Source organism: Manis javanica, chromosome 7 (assembly GCF_040802235.1).
Source record: "Manis javanica isolate MJ-LG chromosome 7, MJ_LKY, whole genome shotgun sequence".
NCBI lineage: Eukaryota > Metazoa > Chordata > Mammalia > Pholidota > Manidae > Manis > Manis javanica.
In genome coordinates, this window is record NC_133162.1 from 119,290,945 (window position 1) to 119,303,282 (window position 12,338).

The window sequence follows — 12,338 nt, forward strand, 5'->3', positions numbered from 1 at the left end:
TGTGCAATATCATCCCAGTCCACCTCTTAGACACGTCCTAACCTTCCCTTACCGTGGGTATGTGAATGGTTAGCTTTTGTGCCTGTGTTTTCAAACCGAAAATACTCTCCTGATTTTAAAAATTATAAACACTCAGTGTAAAAAGAAAAAATTAATTCAGGCAATCATAAGAAATATACACTTTTAAATCACACAAAGTCCTACTACTCAGAGATAATATTGACAATTTTGGGTGAATCAGTCCATTTGTGTATTTCTGTGGAAGCTTACACAAATAGGATGTTTTCATACACATTCTCTCTTTGCTTAAAAATATATGTAGATGTACATTTAAGTCGATAAATATGATGGCATTATCATTTTTAATGGCTATGTTACCACTCTTTTGAAGAATAAAAAGTCATTATTACACATAACTTTTGTGTTTACATCCATTTAATATCCTATTAGGTTTCTCTTAGGGCATCACAATATTAGACAATTTCAGACTCTCATTTCAATGGAAGTTTCTGTCTTTTGTAGATAACATCGTCTAGATAGAATATATATGATGAAATGCAAGGACAGCATGCATTGTATATCACGGGAGTCAAAAGTACACACAAGCGTAAGCATTGTTTTTCTTTTTAATTCTCCATTACACAGAATTATTTTTCTAACAGGACAATTGTAGATAGTTTACTTTAGTCAGTGAATGTCAGTGCTCTCTTGAAAGCTTTCTTTAAGAAAATTGCAAAATTGTTTGGTTGGTTTTACAAGTAGCCTATGCCTATACAATACCAAACATTCAGTCATTTCACTATAAAGTGAGTCAAACATTGAAATGTGTGGCAGATTTTGTGTTTGAGTTGATCATGAGCTGGGCATTCAGTTGACACAGTTTGAGAAAATTGAAACAGTGAAGAATAAAATAACTTTTTGAACTCTATTCTATTTACTCTCTAAAATTTATCTTAAAATATATATGCCTCTGAAATGGACAACATAATTAGAAAAAGCATGATATGCTGTGAAAAGACTAGACTTAAAAGCAGGCTGCTTATGACCCACTCTCTTTATCCAGTCTTTTAATACTTTGTGGTCTCAATGCCATTAACTACAAAGGAGGAAAACATCTCAAAGGAATGCTGTAAGGATCAGGCATGATAACATCAATAGCTAGTACTTCATATTTTAATTACACTCAGAAAAGATCCTTGGAGCAATTTATTTCAGACTTTGCAAGAAGCACGAAACTAGTTTTATTCTTAATGGCATATCCTAGCATACAGTGGACTTTCACACACATGAAATCATTTTTTTTACTAAGACTCTTGAGTCATTGATGCAATTACCACCCCCACTTTGCAGTTGAGGAAATTGAAGTTGAAAGGCAAAATAATGATTTGGAAACTTCAAAACCCATTAAATGTCAGAACTGAAATTCAACCGCAAATCTTACTCTCCCGTTCAGTGTTTTCTTCTCTACACTGCCTTTGGTAAAGGTCTTGGCACAGCAAGAGTGTCTTTGATCTATAGAAGGCTAGACGTGTTCTTCATGTGACCATCTCATGAATGAAGGTTTGACAGTGAAACACAAGGTAAGCCAGCAGAGGTGTTTCTCTAAGTGATGAAGCTGATTTAAGCACATTCATGGTTCTTGGTGATCCAAGGAATAGTCGTACTGTGGAGGAGGGGTGGAGAGTTTTACAAATGTGGAATGGAATCGAGGTGAGGTTTGGACACCCATTGAGACACCCAGCAGGCCGGCGGGAATGTGGCTACAAGTGTCAGGCTGATGCTCCAGCTGAAGGTATGCAAAGTGGGGCCCACACATCTGTGGGAGCATGCGGAACTGCTGGCATGGGTGAGCTGGCACTGAGAAAACTGCCTGGTGCTCACCTATATCTAGAAGTAAAAAGAGTTAGAACATTCAAGAAAAAGTCTTGAAAGCAGTGCTCAGAGGAAGAGGAAAACCCAGATTCTTCAGCACAGTGGAGGGACATGGGAAGACTTCCAAGAGGGTGAGGAAGGCTGATGTAGAAGGAAACTGCTCACTATGGACTCGGGGACCTGCTGGGGTAATCATGCAGTTACATACCTTCATATGCATGGACCTTATTTAGTTGCCCCAATTATCCTATGAAGTCCACTGGAAAATTTTGGTAATTTTCCCACAATCATGTACCTCAAAAGTAGTGGATCTGTCCAGTTGAGATCTGTCTGACTCTAAGGCCCATGCTGAACATTGCTAGATTTGTGTGCAGAGATTCATGGAAAATAAGTGAAAAATTACTATTATGAAAAGATAAAAGAAAAAACTGGGGACCATTGGTACCTACAAGGGTGGTTGATTAGAAAAAAAGGGAAGTCTAAGGGAAAAAAGTAGTAAGGAAACAAAAGCAATGATTATAGATGACTTATTCCTAAAAGGCGACTGAAGGCAAAAAAAGAGTTGTGTGTCATTATCAATAAGGACAACTGACTATCTTTTAGTTATTTCAAAACAACTCAGAAAAGTCTTAGAAAGGAGAGTCCATTGTGGGAGGGGATGATTTCTTGAGGTTCAATTCAATAATCAATTTACTCTTTATAAATCTAAAGACTATTATCTCTTCAGCATTACTTTTTCTGTCTTACTATTATGAAAAGATAAACTGAGGCACATTAAAATCCACAGGAGCTTTTGTGAGCAAAGATAGATTCCAACTGGGCAGCACAAATCCAGGAAATGATTAGGAATGTTCTACCTTCAGTTGCTTAAGGGAAAAACTTTCATAGAGCAGATGGGGAAGCAAAACAAGAAAATCGTTTGATTGGCTATAGCTTAAGCAGTTGCCTTATTTGGGAAAGCCTTGTTAGCTGTTTGTGATTGGTTGTTCTTAAGTTTCAATTTCTTAACCTTGAAGCATTTATAGGACTTGACTATGGCTTAGGTTTCAGTTTGCTCATTGTAGGCTGTCAGGGCATTAGAGCCACCTCAGTCTCATGGCCTCCTGATTTAATTACTTTTTTAACAGGTAAGTATATTTAACAGCTCCTCTCTTCCTGATTTCCCTTTTTATAGTGCAATGAGCAATTCAATTTCTTTCCTCTAATTATCCTGTTTTTATTAATTCAAATATTTAGTTATGAGACCCTCCTCTTGAAGTCATTTTACATTATTATTTTCATTCAAGCTCCTAGACGGTGACCTAGATTTTGAAATTCAGGAACTGCCTACCAGTCTGAGATTGGTGGTGGTAAGAAAAGATTTGAAGAAAGGATGTATGTACAGAGTTGAGTCAGTGTCATTGGTGTGCTTGCATCAGCGATGGGTTTTGCTGGCTGTGAATCAAGAGCAAAATACACTCTCAGTGGGAGAGCAAGCTATGGACAATAATAATGCTGCTTCCACAGTTTTCTTTGGCACATTTCTCCTCACCGGTAAGTGAGTCCAGGGTCAAGCATTGGATTGGCAAGCAAGGACCTCAGGAAGCCTGCTCCAGGACTGCCTAAGGCAGGAGCCTGTGAAGTACAGTACAGCCGGGACACTGGCTCAAAGCCATTCCCTAAATGCTTCCCCTGGAAAAGTCACATCACCTGGAGATGTGATGATGGAGGAGAGTGTGGCAAAGACTCTGAGTTCACGGAGCAGGGTTCTGATGTGATCTTATGGTAAGGGAGCCACCTCCTTGCTGCCAGTGGAACTTGGCCCCCTGATTCCAAGGGTGAGGCTGCCAAGCCCTGGCACACAGAAAGAGTAGTGATGAAAGAGCTACCAAGGGAAGCATGGTGGTGGGGCCCACTCCTACGTGCAGGACAGTGTGGCAGCCTATGGCAGAAGGCAGAGGGCCAAAGCAGGTCACGTGCAAGGGCTGCTTGAGCAGTGGGCCCATATCTATGGCATAAAGTCTGCTAGGTGTGTTAGGATTAAGTAGACAGTAAAAGCAGAATCCTTGTTTCTTTCGGAACTGATTTTGTTCAGTTAGTTAGGGTTTTGTTTTTAAGACGTTATTTTTTAGAAGCAGTTTTAGGTTCACGGCACTATCGAAAGGAAGGTGCAGACATTGCCCATGTACCCTCTCCCCCAGCCCGACACATAGCTTCTGCCATTACCAGCACCCAGAGTGCTAGGTTTGTTTCCAAGCACGAACCTTCCACATAGCTTACTTAAGGGTTTGCACTTGCACATTCTATGGGTTGGACGAATGTTGAATCCCGTGCATCTGTCACTATGGTATCATACAGAATAGCCTCACTGCCCGAAACATCCTCCATGCTCTGCCTATTCCTCCAGCCCCGCCCCCGCAGCCCTGGCAACTGCTGCCGTGTTTTACTGTGTCCACAGTTTGCCTTTTCCAGAATGTTGGAATCATATAATGTGAGCCTTTTCAGAGTGGCTTATTTCACTCACTAATGTGCATATAAGGTTTCTCATGGGTTGCTAACTCATTTCTTTGTGGCACTGAATCATATTTCATTTTCTGGATGTATTGCAGTTTAGTCACCCATCCACCTACTGAAGGAAATCTTGGTTGCTTCCAAGTCTTGGCAATTAGGAAGAAAGCTAACATCTGTGTGTGATTTCTGTGTGCGAAACATAGGTTTTTCTAATTTATTTATTTTTTGCTTCATGTTTTGTTTTGTGTTGTACTGTGTTGTTTTCCACACTTGCCCCTCTTACACATGGGCCTTCTGAATCTATTTTAATGATTTTCTTTTTAACTAAGAAAACCATTTTTTTTCCAGTTTGCAATCAGAAGTGGATGGCCACCCTCTTGTTCCTAAACAAAGGTAAAAAAGGAAAATAAGTTGTGATTTTCAGCTTCAGGCTGGAGTCACATTGAGCAATGGTGCATTTGTTCGATCTTGCTGGTTCTCTTTAAACTGAAATATCTTATGGGTAATAAGAGGAAAGGATGAATAATAAAGCAGCAAGAAGCTAAAGGTAGGCCAAATTGACTTCTTTATTATAGTCTGTCAAAGTAGTAATTGATATAAAATGTGGAAAAACTGTGAGGAATTTGTGAGAGAAACCAGAATATATTCCAAGGTTGAATTAGAAATGCGTGAGAAGAAAAATTGAGCTTGAAACATTTCAGAAAGGCCATTTTATTGTTGTGAGATTTTTCTTTGAACTACTAACTCTATTGGCACTTTGGACTACTCTAATATAATTCAGTCTGAAATTATGAAGATATATTCTAGGACCACCCTCAATGGTGCACCTTGTGGTCCATTTGATGGTCTTTGTATCCCCTCTGAGACTCTGCATAATAGATGCTCAGTAAATGCTTCCTGGGCAAATAACTCTGCACATGCGCATAAAGCAGGCATGGCTTCATTGAATGGCATTCAAGATACTCGGCGGAAGTATCTCACCTGTTTCAACCGCTTGTATTTCCTTTTCTCTCTCTGTGCCTGTCTTCCTCCCTCCCTTTCATCCTCCTTCCTTTTTCCTTCTTGTCATTTCTATTTTGATCATCCTTTTCCTGCCTCCTGCTTGTCTAGTGTCCTTCCTTCCTTCTTTTCCTCCTCCTTCCCATTCTTTTTTCTTCTCTTTCGCTTCTTTCTTTTTCTGCTTCATGTCTTCCTTTGGTCATTTGCCTGTAATTTACCTACCGGTCTCCAAAACTCTGATGAGTCTCATGGAATGCCGCTGGAGATCACAGGGGCTCAGGCGGTTGGCCGGCTTGCTGGGTGGACCGCACACAGTCACAGCACGGGTGACTGACGTTTCCGTAGTTGTGTTTGTCTGCCGTGAGTTTTCTACAATCAGTCAGTGTCCTAGCTATTGAACATCTCCGCTTCAACATATCCAGTCAACCATTTGGATAAGAATCCACACTGGAATTCTAAAGAGATTATGAAAGTTGAAACAATACAGGGCAAAAGAACACATTTTACAGAGGGTGAGATTCTGTTAATGGCACAGTGTACTCTATTCATTGTATTATGGCCCTGAGTTCTCTAAGGAGCATCTGAAATCTATGTGATATTCCTATATCAAAATTTACATTGGTCTCTCAACATCCCTCTGAAGACATTACAAAATAGATCAAGGTCTCCCCTGGATTTCATTCTGCTTGCAGCCAGTGCTCTGGGATAGTACATTTCTCTGGCTTCAGTCACAGAAACTCTGAGATTAACCTTCTCCGGGGAGAGGGGAGGGTACACCAGCGTCCAAGGAGAGCTTGCTTACGTATTTTGAATTTCAAAGGGCAGGGAAAACAGCTAATAATTTAATCAGAAGCTCACAGTCAGGATCTATTGTAAATAGCTCTAGTTCTGCTCCTTCCCTACAGTTTCTTTCTCTTCCCTTTCTGTCCCTTCTCTTCCTGCCACCTCCAGAATGACTTGAACCACCACTGGTTCTCTCAGAGGGCCAGCACAGGGCGAAACATGCAAGCTTTGAGTTCTTAACTTCTTAGCCCCCACTGGCCCTCCTTTACTGCACAGGTATTAGGTATCTACCCCTCCCCCAGTCCTAATTTTTATAACAGAATATGTAGTCATTCTTCTTAATTTAAAATGTAGTTGAATTGGATATTTTATATTTCCTTTCTCAAAACAGGCAAACAAAATCTAGCAAATTTTACTTATATTGGGAACTTGGTTCATAACACATTATATCTCTCCTTCCTCTCACGGCTCTAACCAGTAATTCCAGGTAGGAAGAGTACACTATACTCACGGTGTACTCTGACCAGTGCTGTCCAGTTGAACTTGCTTTGATGTGTTCTATGTCTGCATTTCTTGATTTAATAGTCACTAGCCACATGCAGCTCATGAACACAGCATATGAACTTTTGATTTTTTTTCCCTCATGAAGCAAAATACTAGTAAAGAAGAAAGAACATGTTTCTGAATAGAAAAAAACATATTTACCTTCCAGTGGCACCCAGTGCAATGGGAAGTAAAGTCTAGAACTGATTTTTTCCAATAAGAGATTTCTACTAGGACTTGATGAATAAGGAAGCAGTACCCAACAGGAAATGGAGAAATTATAAAGTGAGCTTTTATAAAGCTTGGAGAATAGGTCTAATTATCAGTGGGTTTTGGTCAACAATAAAAAAAATTGAGTCATATCCCAACAATTTATGTTCAACTGTTATTTTGATAAATGTAATCAAATAGGTTTATTATATATGTAAAATCAAATGCAGAAGCTGTGAAGACCTTGTTAATTTTGCAAATAATAATAATACATCGTAGAACAATTTGGTAAGTACAATTTGTCATAATGCAATGCATGTCTGAGACTCACTAAGTGACATGAAGTGACAGAACTGACAGAGATGTCAATACTGTATAATTGGTCTATCTCCAAAACTGAATCCAATCTAAGCACAAAGGCATTTCTGACAGAATTCTGGAAGCTGATTTATCCCCAGTGAGCACATACTGCTCAAATCTCAATGACATGCTTTATGAAACATAAGACTGAAGATGCCTTGGTTGTAGCATGGAGAGGCTCATGTGTCCATTACATTATGCTTTTTGAAAAAAGAGTATCGTTCATCTTCAACACTTAGACTCTTTCAAGCAACAATGGAAAATTGAAATTGAAAGCCATAAAGGAATAGACCTCTTGTGAGTCTACCTAAAAGTTCTAGCTTTGCAAGTGAGGTGGTTGGGATGACTATGGGTGTGGTAAAGAGAAATGGAGACAAGATGAGCTACCCCTGCATTGTCCCTGAGAGGAGTGGGGGAGGGCAGAGGCAAGTCATTCGCCCTTCCCAGGACTCAGTTTCCTGATGTGTAAAATGAAAAGTAAGCTTAATTAGTAGCTCATGGATTTTTATGTTTTGTTGTCCAGTAGCAGTTTAAATACATATTAGATAGGATAAGCATTTTGAATGTTTAGTTTTGCCGAACAGGGACATTAAAAAGTGCCATTTACTCTCACCATGATTTCGTAAAAGCTAAGAAATTCTAGCACTTAAAATTAGCATTTAAAATTATAGCACTTTAAATTCTAGCATTTAAGAATATTTAATTTAATAATTTAAAGTTATTACATCTAGCTTTATAAAAATCTCTATACACATTTATCATTTCCCTTAGATTTTATTCCTGACCCATATGGGTCTTTGAAACAGATTTTGGAACCCCTCGATTTTTACAGCCCTGATTTTGTTTTTTACTTAGTAACCAAAACAACTGTTAGGTAGCCTGGTCTCTGAACTCTGTATTACTCCATGTTTATTACTCACCTATTTTCTACCTTTTACTGTTTCTTTATTGTCAAGTCCTAACAGAAATCCCAAATGGGGAAATCCCAGTTTCTGAACTTTCCTTCCTATTGTACCATGTACCACTGGAACGTAGATTTACTATTATTTTAATCTACACCAAACCTGTTCTTTCTTATTTACTAGGCTTTTATACAATCACAACAAAGAAAAAAAAACCATGTACTTATTTCAAATGCTCAATTGTCACATGTGGCTAGCGGCTGCTGGGTTGGGTAATGCAGTTATAGAACAGAAAGTCCTTTTGGACAGGAGTATATGAATATATATATATATATAAATATATATACACACCAAAATATGAATTTTCATTTTTCTACCTAGAATTACTGACTGGGGAGTTTGAGAGGAAGTTGAGGATTGAAGCTTGGGACGGTTATCAACCAAATTCCCCATGTAAGTCAAAAGTAGCTGCATTTCGTTCAGGGGATTTTCTGAGCCTGGATCTTTATGGACTTGCTGAAGCTTTGACATTCTTCTAGCTACTTCTTCTTGCTTATGTAATAGACAAAGGCCAAACACATTTTATGATTTTGGTTTCTTGAAATCCAGATTCAGATCCAGTTCCAGGCCCCATATTTTATGGGAATGAAGGATTTTTGGAAACAGCCTCTCGGTTTGGAATACCCTGCTCTTCTCCTTCCAGCTCTCCTCTCCTGCTGCCTCCCCACCCTGTAGATTATTCAGTCTAACGGGCAAGCCAGCCAAACAGCCTCAAATAGACTCCATCTGTTCACTACCTAATCTCTATTTCAATCAAGCTAAGTAAACACTTTTTCTGGGAGAACTGGGCACAGTTCTATTGTGGAATTGTATGGGGACATCTCTACTCACATCTACAGCATTTGTTTCTGGAGTTTGTTATTCTTTAAGGGGTCTTTCAGACCATGCTGTAATTAGCACTGCAGTTTTTGCTTATTTTTGGAATGATTATCTGCCCAACTCACTCACACAAAGGCAAAGCTTGTGGTTAGTTGGTTAATTTAGTCAGTGGAGTCAACCACAACAGATAATTAAGGCTTCTTTTTTAAAGAAATCCTTCAGAGAATGAATTACTTTGTTGAGTAGCAGCATTGATCTCATCCATCAGTAAGCACTTCATCTAGTGATCTAGAAAGAGAGTATCTACAGCTCTGTTACCCTCCCCACTGGCCTTCCCGCGGGTCACCCCTCACCTCCTGGCGCCCACTCTCCCTAAAAAGTCAAGGAAAATCAAATGAATGCCATGGGTTGTTTTGATGGTCAATTTGAAACCTGACACTATTTTTCTGGAAATTACGAAGTGCTCTGCTTTCCAAATGGATGGGAGAGGAAATGTGTCTAATCAAAATTTAAGAGTGTTGCAACCACTTGTAGGAAGCAGGACTAAGGACTAATGACTGACTGACCTTGAATTTCAGTTTTCAACATATTTATTAATCACAAAAATATTTGATAGCAGGTCATGCATACACACACGTGCCTCATTTTTCTGGAGGGATTATTCCTGGTAGTACCTTCTGGTCTCTGGGAAAACACAGTGTGTCAGCTGGAGGGGTTACAATGCAATGCCATAGAGGTTCCTTTTTTTAATTTTTGACTTTTAAGCAAGATTCCAAAAATGTATATATTCCAAAACCATAGATCAATTTTGTTCCTCACTGACTATTTTCTTGATAGTTGAATTTGTCTTAAGGCCTGCCCATTCTTTGTCTGGTCTCAAAGACTTGTTGCTTAGTCTGCTCTGGGCACATGTGGTGAGATTGTCTCTCTGGGCTTAAGACTTTTCAGGGTATTTTTGGCAGCACTGGCCAATTTCAGTATATCAGGCCCATTTTACCCCTGTATTTTTCTTTATTTTTAGTTCCTTCCCTACGTGTTGTCTACTCCCCAACCAGTGTTTCACATACGCATGGTCTATGAAGATAACTGTTCTATTACAACTTCATCCTTTTTACATTCAATATTCCTTTTCAAACACCAGAGCAATGGTCCTGGTTATTGTCTCCAGCTATTCCACGAACAGCAGCTTCAAATATTCTCCTATGAGACTCTCTTTTAGTCCACTGTGGACAGGGTGGCACCATTGATGTACTGTAGGACCATGTCTTAAATTTCAAGTTATAGATATAAGCAAAGATATTGCTCCTTTTATTTTATTAATTATTGGAAGAGGTATGTTTAATCACAAGAAGATCAATAACTCCTTGCACATGAATACCGACTCCATTCTGGCACAGAAAAAAAGGCACAGTGTTTATAGTCAATCAGAACTTGGCCCCAGGTCTGACCCTGTCATTTTCTAGCTGTAAGACATCGGATGGATTCATTAGCCTCTCTGACCTGATGACTCATCTATTTCTAAAAAAGAACATAAAAATCTATAATTCATAGGGTTGTGGTTGAATTAAAAGAGAGAGTGTTCTTGAGGATAAGCACCGTCTGTGTGCTCTTGGTATCTCCTGAACCTAATATATTGCTCAGAAGAGAGTGGCACTCATTGAAGTGGCAGTTTGAATGAATGAACACAATGAAAGGATGAGTGACTGAATCGGTTAATAGAAGTGAAGGTGCTCTATGTAGAGAAGTTATTATTTTATTTTATTAAAACCAAAAGGAAAAACTTTACTATGGCAAACTGAAATTCTTACTTGAAAATTGAAGGCCATGAGGATTAGGCACTTTTTTCCCCTAACTAGCACCTAGAAACCAGAGTCCAAATCCGTAACAGACTTGATGACAATTTTTTCAAAGCATTTCTTACCAGCGATGTCGCCGACAACAATAGCTAAGATTGCACAGCACTTACAATGTACTTAGCATTCTGCTAAGTACTTTATGTCTTTATTTCATTTCATCTTCAAAAATGACCCTCAGAGGTAGGTACCTATATTTTCCTTAAATACAAAAAGGAAAAATAATATGGCCCAAGGCAGAGAAGGCACCGCTGGACTACTATCTCCTTTTGATCAGTTACAAGTCATGTTGTAATATAATTTTTGAGTAACTGGAGTCAATTTCTTGATAAAAGCTACAAGAGAGCATAGACTATAAGCTATTCAATTTCAAGTTCTTAGAACCTAGACAGTGCCTGACCCAGAGTAGGTACTTGCATCCTGGGTGAATTAATGGATGATTCAGCACATGGTTTACATAAACGTTGTTTTCAGGCATCCCGAAAAGCTCAGTTCAGGGAATACTGTCTTGTCTTCATTTCCCCAGCCCACCATTCTTTACCCCCCCAACCCCTACTGTTCAGCCAATCAAACCTGTGGTTCTCCCGGCACAGTCAATTTTGGAAATCTCCGGTCCAATCTCCTTTATAATGAAAAGAAAACAAGAAAAAAATGAGAGGTCTGTCATATATCCCATTCTGAAATTGTAAACCCTATTCCATATTTTCTTTCTTTTTATTTATGTTTCATTGTTTAATATCAAGCTAGCACGCATGAGGTAGAGTCTCCTGCTGAGAACTACTTTTAGGTCATGATTTGTGATGTATGTGCTCAAGTTTGAAGTGTATATGTTCATAAGACATAATTCATCTTCCATGCGACAACTCAGACAAAATATATTACAAAACATTTGGATGAACTAGTATCCTTCTTACCAAGGATTTAGCCTATAAACTGGGAAAGGAATCATGACTATTTTGGGGAGCAGCTGCTCTCAGCCTTCTGATTACCCATCCTCAATTTCTTTTTAGTAACTAGATTGAGCAATACCCTTGCTGTCTGCCCATCAGTCTTGCCCCTGGGGAGACTGTGTTCTATTAACTGTCTCTACAGCCCCCTATAGCTCAAACTCTCCTGGCTGCCCCTCCAATCTTGCCACTCATTATGAAATTGTGCCCACCTGGCTTCTTCTGGTTAGACACTGCCACATGGCCCCTATTATTTCTGGGACCCTATCATCCTCACAGCTATTCATAAGAGTGCCTCCTACTGTCAGTCCAGACCAATGGACAGTAACCATTACTGAGCACCTCAGGGATGCTGGTGCCATTCTCACCAAGGCACTTTTTTTTATCACTTTGGTAAAAGGAGTATACTCTAGGCCATCTCACAGGACAGAGTTGGCTATTGGACTTTCCAGCCTTATCTACTGTGTCCAGTCTAGCAAGCCCTTTCAATACCTTCTTTC